Source organism: Balaenoptera borealis (genome assembly GCF_965194805.1).
Source record: "Balaenoptera borealis genome assembly, chromosome: 13".
Classification (NCBI taxonomy): domain Eukaryota; kingdom Metazoa; phylum Chordata; class Mammalia; order Artiodactyla; family Balaenopteridae; genus Balaenoptera; species Balaenoptera borealis.
The window spans coordinates 32,995,559-33,012,764 of record NC_138870.1 but is presented as its reverse complement, the minus strand read 5'-3'; the positions used below and the strand labels follow the sequence as shown (position 1 = coordinate 33,012,764).

General features: G+C 33.6%; 1 protein-coding gene and 1 long non-coding RNA gene across 4 annotated transcripts in view; one reads left to right on the top strand and one right to left on the bottom strand.

The window, feature by feature from the left end:
* The window catches only part of LOC309608880, a 171,500-nt gene extending 161,542 nt beyond the window's left edge, over nt 1-9,958 (bottom strand). The window contains exon 1 of the long non-coding RNA XR_014233143.1: nt 526-9,958. This is a non-coding gene — a long non-coding RNA (uncharacterized lncRNA). The remainder of the gene's footprint in view (nt 1-525) is intronic.
* SLC2A13 (solute carrier family 2 member 13) overlaps nt 1-17,206 on the top strand; it is a 456,196-nt gene that overhangs the window by 228,339 nt on the left and 210,651 nt on the right. The window lies entirely within an intron of this gene.

Genomic DNA, 17,206 nt, shown 5'->3' with positions numbered 1-17,206 from the left:
AGCCATAGACTCTCATTTTCAGACCATGCCTTCCAGCTGGCCTTCATTGTACCTGTTCTCCTCAAATCTGCAAGCTTGGTTGCTCAGTCTCTAGACATTAAACCTCTGCCTCTCGAGGGACTCTAACTGATTGTTATAAAGCCTCTCAACTTGTTTTCAGTCAGTGTCTGAAATATCTGGTACCTCCAATCCTTGGACTTTTCTGGAGTTCTGTCATGTAACTCATCCCTTGCTCCCCCACTCCCATATGTTCTGATGTTTTAAGCAAGTCATCACATGTCTAATCTCTGATCAGTCTGAAACTTCTAGTCTAATGTTCTTTATCTTTACATAGTTTTTAAAACTTTTAACTTATTTTATAGTAGTTTTAGTGGACAAGTTGAGGAAATAAAGGTACTGGGTTTAACTGGACATAAGTATTTTAAAATATTAAGGCAAAATATAGTTGAGTTCATAATTGAAATGCTTCTCTGAAGTAAAATACATGTTGTTTTAAAATATTAGTTCTGTCATAGATTAGAGGACCATATCCTGTTCCATTGATCTATATTTCTGTTTTTGTGCCGGTACCATACTATTTTGATTACTGCAGCTTTGTAGTGTAGTCGGAAATCAGGGAGTCTGATTCCTCCAGCTCTGTTTTTCTTTCTCAAGATTGCTTTGGCTATTCAAGGTCTTTTGTGTTTCCAAACAAATTTAAAAATATTTTATTCTAGTTCTGTGAAAAATGCCATTGGTAATTTCATAGGAATTGCACTGAATCTGTAGATTGCCTTTAGTAGTATGATCATTTTCACAATTTTTCTTCTTCCAATCCAGGAACATGGTATATCTTTCCATCTGTTTCTGTCAGCTTCAGTTTCTTTCATCAGCATTTTATAGTTTTTGGAGTACAGATCTTTTGCCTCCTTAGGTAGGTTTATTGCTAGGTTTTTGTTTTTTTTTTTTTTGATGCAATGGTAAATGGGACTGTTTTCTAAATTTCTCTTTCTAATCTTTCATTGTTAGTGTATAGAAATGCAACAGATTTCTGTGTATTAATTTTGTATCCTGCAACTTTACCGAATTCATTGATGAACTCTAGTAACATTCTGGTAGCATCTTTAGGATTTTCTGTGTGTAGTATTATGTCATCTGCAAACAGTGAGAGTTTTACCTCTTCTTTTCCAATTTGGATCCCTTTTATTTCTTTTTCTTCTCTGTCATGGCTAGAGCTTCGAAAACTATGTTGAATAAATGTGGTGAGAGTGAACATCCTTGTCTTGTTCCTGATCTCAATTAATCTATGACAAAGGAGGCAAGAATATGCATTGGAGAAAAAACAGTCTCTTCAGTAAGTGGTGCTGGGAAAACTGGACAGCTACATGTGAAAGAATGAAATTAGAATATTCTCTAACACCATACACAAAAGTAAACTCAAAATGGATTAAAGACCTAACTGTAAGACCAAATACTATAAAACTCCTAGAAGAAAACATAGGCAGGACACTCTTTCACATAAATTGCAGCAATATCTTTTTGGATCCGTCTGCTAGAGTAATGGAAATAAATAAACAAATCAGACCTAATTAAACTTAAAAGCTTTTGCTGCACAGCAAAAGAAACCATAAACAAAACAAAAAGACAACCTACAGAATGGGAGAAAATATTTGCAAACAGTGCAATCGACAAGGGATTATTCTCCAAAATATACAAACAGCTCATACAGCTCAAATCAAAAAAGCAAACAACCCAATCAAAAATTGAGCAGAAGTTCTAAATATTTCTCCAGAGAAGACATACAGATGGCCACAAGGCACATAAAAAGATGCTCAACATTGCTAATTATTAGAGAAATGCAAATCAAAACTACAAAGAGGTATGACCTCACACTGGTCAGAATGGCCATCATCAAAAAGCTTACAAATAATAAATCCTGGAGAGGGTGTAGAGAAAAAGGAACCCTCCTACCCTGTTGGTGGGAATGTAAATTGGTACAGCTACAGCCACTATGGGCAACAGTATGGGGTTCCTTAAAAAACTAAAAATAGAGCTACCATATGATCCTGCAATCCCACTCCTGGGCATATATCTGGAGAAAACCATAATTCGAAAACATACATGCACCCCAGTGTTCACTGCATCACTATTTACAATAACCAAGACATGGAAGTAACCTAAATGTCCATTGATAGATGAATGGATAAAGAAGATGTGGTATATATATATACAATGGAATACAATTTAGCCATAAAAAATGTAATAATGCCATTTGTAGCAACATGAGTGGACCTAGAGATTATTGTACTCGGTGAAGTAAGCCAGACAGAAAGATTCATATCATACGATATCACTTATATATGGAATCTAAAAAAAAAAAAAAAAGATACAAATGAACTTATTTCCAAAACACAGAGAAACTCATCAACATAGAAAACAGATTTATATTATCAAAGGGGGATGGGTGGTAGGAGGAGGGATAAATTAGGAGGTTAGGATTAACATATATACACTACTATATAGCACATAGATAACCTAAAAGGACCTACTGTATAGCTCAGGGAACTACACTCAGTGTTTTGTAATGACCTATAAGGGAAGAGAATTTGAAGAAGAATGCGTGTGTGTGTGTGTGTGTATAACTGAATCGCTGTGCTGTACACCTGAAAGTAACATGATATTGGAAATCAATGTACTTCAATTAAAAAAGGAAAGTAATGCAAAACAAAAATAAACAACTATTTCACTATAAAAATTAGTTCTGTATTTAATATATCTTCAAAATTTTTAAGATTTAAAAATCTTAACTCTCATCATCTGCATAGTAGAGAATCTAGCATTTTGGTTCTATTTTATGTATTGCTCTTTTATTAGAAGAAGCACTCTTGGTACCACCACTTACACAGAAAGTGCAGTCAGAGCCTGAATGAAGGATTGGCAGGCTCTCAAATTAAATCAGTAAATTTACATATTAGAAATAGCATTGTAAATCAACTATACTTCAATTAAAAAAAGAGAAAGAAATAGCATGGATTTACTTTATAGACTTTTTTAGTCTGAGTAAGATTTTTTACTCGAATTAGTAAGCAGAAACTGGGCAAAAGCATATCAAAACTTAGTGCTCTGTGACATTAAATTTTTTTTCTGATGTGTGAAATATCATTGTTTGATCTTTGAAATAGATGTTGTTGTGTTAAAACATTGTTTCCCTTTTAGAAATAATGTTGCTATAAGAGAGAATCAAAATGAAGTAATGTAAGTAATAAATTCTTAAACATATACCAGGCTCTTGTTACTGGAAATTTAATTCATTTTTCAACAATATATGCATTTGATACTAAGCTTACAATTACAAATACGTTTTAATTTATACTTTAATATTTGTGTGTCCAGTTAACTTGAAGTTTAATTTATTTAATTACTTATTTCAGGGACTTCAAGGGTATGTACCATTTATTTTTGTATTCCAAACTTCCATAGGAGCTCAATAAATGTTGAAATAAAACAGTCATGATTTGTATATCAGCACAGTGCTTTGAACATACTGAAGCTTAATAAATTCATCAAATTAAAGCATATCCTTTAGCTTTTCTGAATGTCCCTTAAAATAAAAATTTTGAATATGAAACAAAATTTAGCCAAGTTTCTATAGCATTGCATATTGATTTTGAAAAACAGCTTTGAGGGTAACAATAGCAAATGCAATATTCTTTTCTTGTTTGGTGTTATTCTTTTAGAAAAGATACATTCTAATTAGATGTAGGCCAGATATAATGAATATGCTTCTTTGAAATATAAAACATTTATTAACTTTAATAGCCCATGAAATCCTGAACTAACTTATTGTATAGTAAAGATTTTATATTTTAAATGACATTTGGGGGAGAAAAAGGCAAGGATATGCTTTGATTAATATGTTTATACTTTTTCCATGAACTTTTTAATTCATATGCCTCACCAGTTTTCAATTAGTTTACTTCGTACATTGATCATTATTCTATACCTAGAAGAAAATATTAAACTCTACAAGTATTTTGGTATCAGGGATCAAAGGTAGAAGTAAACTTGTGAAATTCAAGATTTTAAAAAATTCTATAAAATGCACAAAATGTAATGGAGCATTTCATAAAGAGAATGAGAGAGAAACATTATTTCTCGACTCAGAAGCACCACGCCATTTGATTTTAATACAAGAACTATAGATATTTGGCTGACAGGAATCTTATCTCTTTAAAATGCTTAGTACACAATCTATTACTGTTTAATTTGTATGTGAACAAACTAAATGCATTGGTTCTAAAGGTACTATTAATTATGTACTGACACCTTGATGGATTGCTCCATCAGCTGAGCAGCCTTTCTCAATCAAATAGCATCAGGAAGAGAATTTTCTCTATAAATGAAACCTATAAGAATTCTTCACATTTAAAGTTAGAAATATATACAGTTTATAAAATTGTAAAGATTTATTATCTCTTGAAATGATGATATGGCTGTTAAAATACCAGGGAAAGATATGTCAAAATACTTAAGAGCAGTTTACAAAACAATATTACATGTCTCACTCATTTATTATAGACTGTTGACCATGCAATTCATCTCTCGGCTCCCACTTTTATAAATGTCAGAACCATATAAATATGTTTGAATTTTTGAAATTCCTCATAAGAAAAGTATCTATAATGTTTCCTGAGAGCACTCGTTATAATATATGTCTTTGAAACTTTCCAAGCCTCTAAACCTGAAACGTACATGTAGGATATTCTTAAAAACTGACTAAAGGGGTATTATTCACTTCCTCAAAATAGTTATCAGTCACTATTTATTAAAATCTTCCTTGTCTTTGAGTGGAAAGAATTACTTAAATAAAAAGGATTACTATTATTCACGTATTTTAATGACTGAGGATGAATTTATTGTGTTTTGAGGGACATTTTATTTCTCACTGCTTTAATGTTCTGCACATTATTTGAATTTTTCCAATAAATTCCGAACAACCTTTGTTTCAGTATTATAAATATTTAACCAACCAAATAAAGAAGTGCATCAAATCCATGCCCAGTTGAAGCAATAGGCTCCTTTTGTATTTTGGAATCTATCCCTTTCTTAAAGGACTGCATAGGATATCCTAACAACTAGGTGAGAGTCACTAAAGAAATTAATGTGGTTAACTTAAATAAAATAGGAAAATTATTTATTTTTTATTAAACTCTGTACTGCTATGAAAGATTGGTAAATATTGATGTGACTTAAATGTGCTATTAGTTGATTTGGTTTTAAATGCTTTAGACAGTTTTTTTCATATTCAATTAATTTATCATTCATCTTTCCATTTAATAAAACTGAAGCATCTTAGAGGGAAAGAAATATGCATTTTATTTTATTTTATTAAATCATTGAATCCTCCATGTTAAGAATCTAATTAAAATGCAGCTTTTCTAAAGTAATGCTTGTTTTGGTTTTGTTTTCATTAATTATTCCATAGGCAACCCCAGAATGACCCAGATGTTGGAGTCATTAGATAACAATTTTAAAGCATGGGTTATAACTATGCTCCAAGAGATGTAAGATGATATGTTTGTAATGAATGAAAAGAAAGGGAATCTCAAGAAACTATGAAGAATAACCAAATGCAAATTTTACAACTGAAAAATAAAATACCAGAAGTAAAGTGTTTACTAGATGGCTTTAATATCAGAATGAAGACAATAAAAATCTGAAGAAGAGAAAGAAAAAAGTTTTTTTTTGAGTAAAGATAGCCTCAGATTATGTGAGGCAATTTCAGAAGAAAAATGGAGTCCCAGATGGAGAGAGTGCAATAATGGAGCAGAAAAAAGAAATAGAAAAAGTACTGGCAGAAAAGCCTCTGAAATTTGTTAGGAGATACAAATTTACAGATTTATGGACTCAACAATCTGTTTTTTGTTATTTAGTTTTAAGCGTATTCTATGTATTGTGGCTATTAATCTCTTATAGGATATATGATTTGCAAAATTTTCTCCCATTCTGTGGGCTACTTTGTTACTCTGTTGATATTGTCTTTTGATGCACAAAATTTTTAAGAAATCTAATTTGTGTATTTTTTTCTTTTGTTGCCTGTGCCTCTGGTGTAATATATAAGAAATCATTTCATGAAGCTTTTGTCCTGTGTTTTCTTCTGAGAGTTTTATAATTTTAGGTCTTACATTTAGATCTTTGACCCATATTGAGTTAATTTTTGAATGTGGTGTTAGGTAAGGATCCAATTCCTTTCTTTTGCATTTAGATATCCAGTTTTCCCAGAACCATTTGTTGAAAAGACTGTCAAAATTCCATATGAATTTTCTATTTCTATTTCTGAAAAAAAATCCCTGAGACATTTGTAGGAATTGCATTGAATCTGTAGAACACTTTGGATAGTATTGACATCTTAGCAATATTAAGTCCTCCAATCCATGAACATGGGATGTGTTTCCATGTATTTATGTCTTCCTTAATTTCTTTTAGAAAAAATTGTAGTTTTCTTTGTACGAGTCTTTCACCTCCTCGCTTAAGTTAATTTCTAAGTATTTTATTTTTTTGATGCCGTTGTACATGGAATTATTTTCTTTATTTCCTTTGAGATTGTTCATTGTCATTGTATAGAAATGCAACTGATTTTTGTCTGTTGGCTTTATATCCTGCTACTTTGCTGAATTTGTTTATTACTTCTGGCAGAATTTTTATAGAAACTTTAGGTGTTTTGCTGTAAAAGACCATGTTATCTGCTAACAGAGATCATTTTACTTCTCCTTTATTTTTCTTGCCTAATTGCTCTGGCTAGAACTTCCAATACTATGCTGAATCGAAGTGGAAAGTGGGCATCCTTGTCTTGTTCCTGATCTTGGAGGAAAAGCTTTTAGTCTTTCACCATTGAGTATAATGTTTACTATGGGTTTTTCTTATATTGCTTTTATTATGTTGAGGTAGTTTTCCTCTATTCCTGGTTTGTTGACTGTCTTTATCACAAAAGGGTGTTGAATTTTATCAAATGCTTTTTCTGCATCAGTTAAGATGTGATCATGTGATTTTTTCCTTTTGTTGATATGACATATTGCATTGATTGATTTTCATATGTTGAACCATCCTTACATTCCCATAATAAATCCCACTTGTTCATGATGTATAATCCTTTTAATATGCTGCTAAATTTGGTTTGCTAGTTTGTTCATAAAGAACGTTGGTCTTTAATTTTATAATGTCTGTCTGGCTTTGGTGTCTGGGTAATGCTGACCTCATTGAATGAGTTAGAAAGTGTTCCTTCCTCTTCAATTTTTTGGAAAAGTTTGGAAAGGATTGATAGTAGTTGTTTAAATGTTTGGTAGAATTCACTAGTGAAGCCATCTAATACAGGGCTTTTCTTTGTTGGAAGATTTTTGACTACTGATTCAAACATCTTAATAATTGTAGGTTTATTCAGATGTTCTGTTTCTTCATAATTTAGTCTTAGTAAGTTTTGTGTTTCTTGGAATTACAGGTAGTCCATTACATGTAGTTTATCCAATTTATTGGATATAATTGTTCATAGTACTCTCTTATAATCCTTTTTATTTCTGTAGTAATGTCCCCACTTTCATTTCTGATTTTAGTACTTGAGTCTTCTCTTTTTTATTTAGTCCATCTAGCTAAAGATTTGTCAAATTTATTGATCTTTTCAAAGAACCAACTTCTTTTTTTTAATTCTGCTATTGCTTTTTTTTTAAATTAATTTATTTATTTTTGGCTGCATTGGATCTTTGCTGCTGTGCGCAGGCTTTTCTCTAGTTGTGGCGAGTGGAGGCTACTCTTCGTTGCAGTGCACGAGCTTCTTATTGCAGTGGCTTCTCTTGTTGCGGAGCACGGGCTCTAGGCACACAGGCTTCAGCAGTTGTGGCATGTGGGCTCAGTAGTTGTGGCTCACAGGCTCTAGAGCACAGGCTCAGTAGTTGTGGCGCACGTGCTTACTTGCTCTGCAGCATGTGGGATCTTCCTGGACCAGGGCTTGAATCCATGTCCCCTGCATTGGCAGGCAGATTCTTAACCTCTGCACCACCAGGGAAGTCCAGGACCAACTTTTGACTGCATTATTTTTCTTTTCTTTACTTTGTTTACCTCTAATCTCAATTATTTCCTTCCTACTGCTAGCTTTGGGTTTAGTTTATTCCTCTTTTTCTAGTTCCTTAAATTGTAAAGTTAGGTTGTTGATTTGAGATCTCTCTTATTTTTTAATGTAAGGGCTTATGGCTATAAATTTTCCCCTTAACACTGCTTTTGCTGCATCCCATAAGTTTTGTATGTTGTGTTTTTGTTTTTATTAGTCTTTACATATTTTCCAATTTCCATTGTGATTTTTCTTTTTTGATCTATTGATTGTTTAAGATTATGTTGTTTAATTTCCACAAATTTGTGAATTTTCCAGTTTTACTTCTGTTATTGATTTCTAACTCCATCCCGTTGTGGTCAGAGAAGAGACTTTATATGATATGTATTTTTAAATCTACTGAGACTTTAATTAATGGCCTAAAAACACATGGTCTATTCTGGAAAATGTTCTGTGTGCACTTAAGGAGACTATTTTGTATATGTCTGTTAGGTCTAGTTGTGTTAAGTTCTCCGTTTCCTTACTTATCTTCTGTCTGGCCATTCCATTATTAAGAGGAAGCTATTGAAGTCTCCTGATTTGAGTGTAACAAGGTTTCTGAAGGTTCTTCTTGAGGAAGATGAAAATCAGTAATCATAGCGATTGTTGAAGTATCACAGTACTTGTATTCAAGCAACACTTATTTTACTTGATAAAGGCTCCAAAGCACAAGAGTAATAATGCTGGCAATTTGGATATACCAAAGAATAGTCATAAACTGCTTCCTTTAAGTGGAAAGGTGAAAGTTCTTGACTTGATAAGGAAAGAAAAAAGTCTTTTGCTAAGGTTGCTAAGATCTGTGGTAAGAATGAATCTTCTATCCATTAAATTGTGAAGAGAGAATGAAATTTATGCTAGTTTTGCTTTCACACCTTAAACTGCAGAAGTTATGGCCTCAATGTGTGATGAGTGCTTAGTTAAGATGAAAAGGCATAGAATTTATACACTGAGATATTTTGAAAGAAAGAGGGAGACCACATTCACATAACTTTTATTATAGTATACTGTTATAATTGTTCTATTTTATTGTTATTGTTGTTAATCTCTTACTGTGGCCGATTTATAAATTAAACTTTATCATAGGTATGTTTGGAAAAAAATGTAGTATATGTAGGGTTTGGCACTATCTGTGGTTTCAGGCATCCAATGGGGGTCTTGGAACGTATCCCCCATGGATAAGGGGGGACTATTGTAACAGTATTGGGAGGATAGGAATATGAACAAGGTGTTTGTGTGGGTGGTAGTAGGAATAGTAACAGGGTGCTAAATCCCAGTGATTAAGGGAATAATGGATAGGAATTGCTAAAAACTTTTTATCAAAAAACATCAACATACAGACAGATATAGAAGTAAATAACAACTGAAAGTAAAGTGGCAATGACCTCAGAAATGAGTTAGAAGTGATATAGGGAACTAGTATTATTAGATACTTGTGTGACTTTTTTAATAATAAAAACCAAAATAATTTATCTAAAAGAAATTAAGCCATGAAAAATTATAAAATTTCCAAACCATAGCTTGTAGACTTTTGAATATTTCTTTACCCTTATTTCAAAAGTACTTCTCTTGTTTAATTTTTTTAAATATACGAACGAAAAGTACTAATGTGCTGTCATTGTACATGCTCAGCTGGTATAAGTAAATTCGGTCATTGACATGTATTACTATGGCTACTTTCTTTTTTTAAAGATTGACATTCAGTGGTAAAAGATAAATGACAGAAGTTGAAAGATTGAAGTAAAATACACTCATTCAACTCATGTTATTACTTTCTGACTTGTTTTAGGTTGATATTACAAATGCAAATAATATATCTGTATATATATATATATATATATATATATATATGAAAGCTGACCTTTTCATTCATGTGGTATATTACATATCATATTCCGTAATATGTATGGTGATATTAACAAATGTTGAAGAATGTTTTTAAAGGAACAGTCCTTGGCAGATTTTCTGCAGTGTATTAACATAGACAGACAAAGAAACTTGTTCTTCATAATTAGTATCTCTGTGGAGTCAGAAAAAGGCGAAGGCCTTTCAACTTGCTAAATGACTAATTCAGCTTCCCACATAACTTACTGACATTAAAATAAAAACCTGGATATCTCTTATGCTTGAATATTTGGTAAAAGTCTTCATTTTAACAAGTTTAAACATTTTGTTTTCAAGAATGTTTTGGGTTTTCTGACAGTTAAAGACTAGGATATTTTGTGCAAACATTAATTATATTTGTTTAAGAGTTTACATTATTAATGTATTCAGAAGAGAAATGAAAGAAAGTCATTTTAAAATAACACTTCTTCATTCTATTTTGTTTTTGTTATTTACCTTGATAAGCTATATTCAATACAAGTAATTTTGGAGCTTTAAGTATAAAAGCCTTCACAAAAAAATAGAATTATTATAGCTTTAGTGGAGAAATGAAAATAATAGCATGTTTTTGGTTTTAATTCTTTTCCCACATTTGTATTATTTACATGTCTTATGTGTTTATAAAAAAGGATGTGCTTATGCTAATTTTACCTCATAAACAGGTAAAATGTGCTTTGAGGGAGACAGAACAGATACTGAGGTGCTAAAAGATTTGTAAAGTATTTTTGTTTTTTGTAGTTTTTCCATTTTGGCTTCTTTTTTAGTGTATTTTTATTGTGGTAAAATATATCTAACAAAATTTACCATTTTTACCATTTTTAAAGGTACAGTTCAGTGTCATTAATTACATTCACATGTTGTACAGCCATCACCACTATCTACTGCTAGAACTTTTCATCACCCCAAACAGAAAATGTATACCCATTAAGCAATAATTCCCCATTTCTGCTTTCCCTCAGTCTCTGATAATGTCTAGTTTATTTATTGAGGTATTTTTAATAAAAATAAAATATAAACAAAATGTATTTATAAATAATATGATATGTTATAAATAATATTTATTGTTATATTTAGGTTAAATGGCTTTACCTTATTGAAAGGTTGATTTCAATATTACTTTACCTGTTATTTGAATTAGTCTATTGGCACATGAAATGCATTCTAATTATGATGTAGTAATTTAAATTAATTTTCCTTTTCCCTTAGCTAGAATGTTTAAGACACACATACAAGGATTACTATCATTTCCAATATAATCAGTTGGGGTTACTTCAATGCAGGTATGTTACTCTTAGATGCTGCCTTGTGGCCAAATCAGAATTGTGAATTGCCAAACTAAAATAGAATACAAAAATATGGTAATACTTATGCCCTGCACTGATACCCTTTGTAGAATATTTTGTTGGTCATCAGTCATGGACTCATAAGCAGTAATGTGTATCCCTTGAGAACAGTGTACTCAATATAAGCAACTAGAGGTGCTAGAAGCTCCCTGGTGACTTTCCTATGCAAGGATGGCTGGGATACATTCCTGCATACTTAAAACACACTGAAGGCTCCTGAAATGGGGGAAATGTGACAGCAGGGCAGGAGAGATCTCCCTTTCTTTGTCAGTGGCTTCTTTGAACTAAGAGGAACCTCCTGCTTCAGAAAGACTCTACAAGATGTTATTAATAACTGAAGATTATCATTTTCCAGGACCAGAAAGAGGGAAATTCAGGCACCTGAAAACAAGCTAATCTTCCAAGGCGAACACCAGAGATTGTGCACAAAACTCAATTCTAACACTTGAAAATTACCCCTTTTGCAGCTCTTATATAGGCAATCCTGTTAACAAACACAAGATCATGTGCCTGATGCACAGTGAGGCCAAACAAACTGAAACTTTGGAGTTCGGAGCAGAGAAAGGTTGTAGAGCCATGCAAGGAGTCGAGTGGCTTGTGCCCCCCAAAACCCTGAACTCCCCAGTGGTTTTCAGGGAGAAGCTTTTATAGGCAAAATTTGGGATGAGACCTACAGGGTCTGTGACTTTCTTCTGATTGATTGTTGTGAGGTAACAGGGCAGCGTTCCAGGACTCTTGTGCTCAGCCTGTAGTTACCATCCTCCTCCTGGGTGGGGGCCTTAGTTCCTGCAGGAGAACTCAAAGGTACTGTTAAGTATATTCTTCCTTCAGGAAGAACCAGGACCCTGCCCCAAGGCTGTAGTATTGTTTCTTGACCACCCCTCCTTATTTTCTGCATTCCCTCCCTTCCCTGACTAGCAACTGTTTGAATCTGCCCTTTGGAATTCAGGGGAGGTCAGGAAGGCTGAATGAAGCCTATTTCCTACAAACAAGAAGCAGCGGACAAGGAAAGGATTTGTACTGGAGAGGGCCCCACAGGCTCCTGCTCCATTTCAATCCCAGTGCTAAATATCCCAGTTAGAAATCCTATACATAAAGCCAAAATCAGTCAGTTATGTTTCAATTATTTTTGGTTTACATTTCAGTATCACCCTTAATCCTATCAGACTTGTGGTTTTCTGTATTTGAACTACTCTTTGCAAAAAATTTTATACAAAGTACTGAAATGCTTAGTTCCAATGTTGTTTAGGCCTGCTTATTATTTACACCAGCTAATGAGGGCAGGAACCGGCTTTCCTTCAATTATCTGTCCCTAGCTTTTGGCATAGTACCTGGCATTTAGTAGGCATTCTAATGATAGTTAAGGTCTATTCAGTTGTGTTTGTGTGCCAGAATGCTTTGCATAGATGACTTTCTTTAATCCTCAGGATACCTTTGTATGGTTGGTTTGATTACTATGCTGATTTTACAGATAAGGAAGCTGGAGCTCAGAGACCTGTTTCGCCTGAGGTCTTAGAGCAGTGATCAGTATAGCTGAGATTCAGAGCCTGAACTTCACCCCAGAGCTCTTAACTACTCAACTATACTGTGTTTATAAATGATTGTTGACCAGAGTGCTTTGTTAAATGAAGGAAGAAGCCAGGATATATTCTGCCGTTGTGTTCTGTTCAGTTTTTAGGTTTATACCCCAGTTCTCAGCAGTATAGAGGTTATGAAGAAGTACAGAGGTTAAGAAGAACTCTGGTACAGTTCTCTCTACCACTAGCCAACCTTATCCTAACTTGCCTATTTCCGTAGTATAAGCCATTAACCAGTAAGTGGAATTGGTTAAGCATGTTCTTAACTAATGTGCTAGGTTTCCTAGGAGATAATTAATATGTAGAAATTCATAGCCTCTTATTATATATTATACATACATACATGTAGGATATGGCTGATTCTAGTTACATACAGAAAAAAAGGTTAAAATATATATATATATATATCCATACACTCTATAAGAATTGGAAGGGTTTGCTTTTAAATATGTTGTAGTGCGAGCATCTTAGAACATGTCTTGGATGATGAGGAATATAAGAAGGTGCATTTTCCTTGATGAGCACAGGCCAGCTGAGACTCCTTTTACCAAGGATCAGTTTGCTAATATTTCACAGCTGAACTCTTAAGTAACAAAGCTGATTAAAATAATGTTATTCAGAGATAATAAGTGTATCAAGGTGCCAAGTATGGTTTAGGTAAAATCATTTGAAATTTAATATAATATTTGAAATTTAATATAATAGCTTTAATATAATAGCTTTGGGGAATGAGAAAGAATGCACTGTAGAGCTTTTCACATCTAATCATCATCACAAAATATGGGAACATGTGGGAAGAATTCTCTTTAGATAAATAAAATCTAATTAAAGCAATGGTGATTTACATTAATATATGACCACCAGGTAAGGTAAAAATTGCTGTTTTTTAATGAAGTTTATAAAATATTAGGCACTTGTAGATTTTCTTTGTTATGTTTATGTATGTTTATACTTTTAAGATTTTATATTATGGTCTAAAACATTATCTTATTTACACAGTTTTCTTGGAACATGTTAGGATAACTATACTTTGAAACCTGTGGGTTGATAGATTTTTTTTTTAATTACTGTATTAATTATGTACTATCGACTTAAAAAAATGCACAACGTGAGAGTTGTGAGTCAGGTTTTATTTGGGGCAAAATGAGGACTATAGCCGGGAGACAGCATTTCAGATAGTTCTGAGAAACTGCTCCAAAGAAGTAAGGGGGAAAGTCAGTATATATGTTATTTTGGTGAAGGGGGAGTACATACAATCAAGCACATATTTTTTTGCAGAAGGTTTCTGCTAGTCACGAGGAGCAGTTATCACCAGGAAGGATTATTAGTGCTTTTCTAGATATGAGGAGATATAAGAATTGGGCTCAAAAACGGCTCCTGAAAATATCTATCTATCTGAAGACCTGTTCTGCCAGTTTTCCCAGAGCGCAGAGGGCCTCATTTCTGCTCTCCACCATGAACTCCTTTCAGGTGGTGTTGAAAATCAGCAACTGCAGCAGCTCATGATTTAGTCCTTGTAGAGGTAGCTGGCAAGTGCCAATTTGTTGTTGACAGTATCATAGAGAAATTTTACACATATGAGTAAACATTCTTGAAAAACAAAAAAAGGAGTAATGTAATATATTGTTAAAAGTATCAGTTCATCTTGATTATTTTTCTTTCATAAGGTACCTTTATTTACCTTAGCATGAAACAAGATACAAAGATATCAATAAGGTCATCTGTGATGTAGTTATCCATAATCACAATTATATCTCTTTTAATATTGAAATACTAAGGGATTTTTTTCATTGTAGCATTTTACTTCAGCATTAGCCAAGAAGAATATTTATCACATATACAGTTTATATTCTTCCACATTAAAATATTCATAATCTGCAAGCATCTAGAAACTTCAGGTCTGGTTATAACTAAAAAGTTTTTCTTTAACGCTCTCTAAAATCCTGTGCACATGCGCACTCACCATCCATCCTATTTTGTAGATACATATAAAATATGGTAAAAATAATTGTGTATTTGTTTCTCACGAATGATGATTTACTGTACCATGAAGTCAGCTTTCTAATATTCATAGTCATTGCTCAGTATAAATGTTACCAAGTCCAAGCTCGGTCTGCTCGCTGCACGACAGGCCAACGAATCGGAGACAAGGTGTTGAGGCAAAGAATACAACTTTATTCGGAAAGCCGGCAGACTGAGAAAGATGGCAGACTAAAGTCTCAAAATAACCATCTTATCAGGGTTTGGATGCCAGTTTCTTTTATAGCATAGAGAGGGAGAGGAGATAAGGAAGTAAAGTAAGAAGGCCATAAGTTTTGCAGACATCACCTGGAGTGGCCAGCCTCTGGGAGGGGATGTGTTAATTTCTTCTTTCTTGTAGCCATCCACAGGTGGACAGCATCTGGATGTTTGCCTGAACAAAGGCACTTTGGTTTAACATTCAGGCAGAGGGTCAGGGTTCCCCGAGGCAGATATTATGTATAGACAGTATCCTTTTGGTGAACAAAAGCATCAGAAAGCAAATGTTAAAGTAAAAGAAACAGATCCAACGTGCAGTCAAGATTTGGCTCTTCCCTGTCAAAGGTTGAATAGACGCTTCCTTGACCTTATTTAGGACTAACTGTAAAACTTGCATGGGGGGATTAATGTCTGATATAAAATTATTTTATTTGAATTAAATTCTTTATTTTAGAGGTTAAGATGTGAAAAAAGTTCTTGTTAATCAGGAAAGGGTTCTAATTAGTCAAATAATTTTTATGTAGGAAAGCAAGAGGAAAGACAATGGTAACTATGTAAAGTGATAAATATATTAGTTAGCTTGACTGTGGTGATCGTTTCACAATGTATATGTATATCAAGATATCAAGTTATACTCCTTAAATATATACAAAATTTGTTTGTTATTTTACCTCAATAAAGCTGTTTTTTGTTTTTGTTTTGTTTTAAAAAGAAAGAATAAAAAGCCAGTATAGTGAAGTGTCTCAGAGCATAGCATCTGATGATGTAAGCTATGTGAGTTAAATATTAAAATACTGTTCATCTTTCACTTTAGTGAATAATTTAATTCTACTCAAATATAATTAGTGCACATGGTGTGTGTGTATATATATATATATATATATATATATATATATAAACACTGGAGTACAGCAAAATAAAGTAGATAAGGTCCTTTCAATTAAAGAATATAACATCTTTTTGAGCACCTACTATACATCAGGTAGTATTCTAGGCACTGGGGATTCCTTGGGAACAAAACACACAAATTTGCTGCCTTCATGGAGTTTAAATTCTAATGGAAGATAGATAATAAGCAACATAAAGCAATTATGTAATATTTTAGAAAGCAAATACTGTAGAGAAAAATAAAATGGAAGGGATTATATGGGGGCTGGGGTAGAGAGGAGGTTGAATTTTAAAGTGTTAAGGGGAGGCCTCACTGTGAAGGTAACAATTGAAAATAAGTCATAAAAGAATTGAAGGAATAGGCCATGAGTATGTCTGGGGGAAGGGCATTCCAAGTGGAGGAGAGAAAACATGCCAAGACTCTAAGAAGCGCCTGGCATGTTAGAAGAGCACCAAGGAGGCCAGTAAGGCTGGCAGTGAGTGGGTGAGGGAAATGAGGTCAGAGAAGTAAAAGGGATTAGTTATAGGAGCTGAAATGCAGAGGACTCTGCATTCAGTCAATTTGGGGAAGGATGAGGAGCTCACATGAAGTTTTAGTAGCCTATATATTCATGTATAAATGGGGAAAGGAGTTCAGGGAAGCTGTCCAGGCTGGGGATATGAACCTAGAAGTCAGCAGTGGGTAGATGGTATTTAAAGTCCTGAAACTGGGTGGAATCAGCAAAGAAGCTAAAAGACAAGAATAGATACAAGGATGTTCCTGTGGCACTTTGCATTCGATGGATCCAACCAAGGAGAAGGAGCAGCCTAGAAAGTGCTGTCTCATGCACACCTAGTAGGGGGGAAAAGCTGATTTAAGGGAGGAGGGAGTAATCAGCTGTGTCAGATGTTGCTGATAAGCCGATTAATGGAAGGACTAAGAATTGGCTATTACACTTAAAACATGGAGGATGTTGGTGACCTTGAGATAGGGTGGGGCAATCAAAAACCTAATTAGAAGAATAAGAGCAAAAGAATCACAATGAGTACAGCCAAGTCTTTTGAGTTGCCTTTTTTTTTTTAAAAGGGGGCAGTGGAGTCAAGCAAGTTGCATGTTTTTTGGTTGATGGGAATGTTCCAGTAGAGAGAAAACAAATGATGCAGGAGAAAGAAGGAAGATTGCT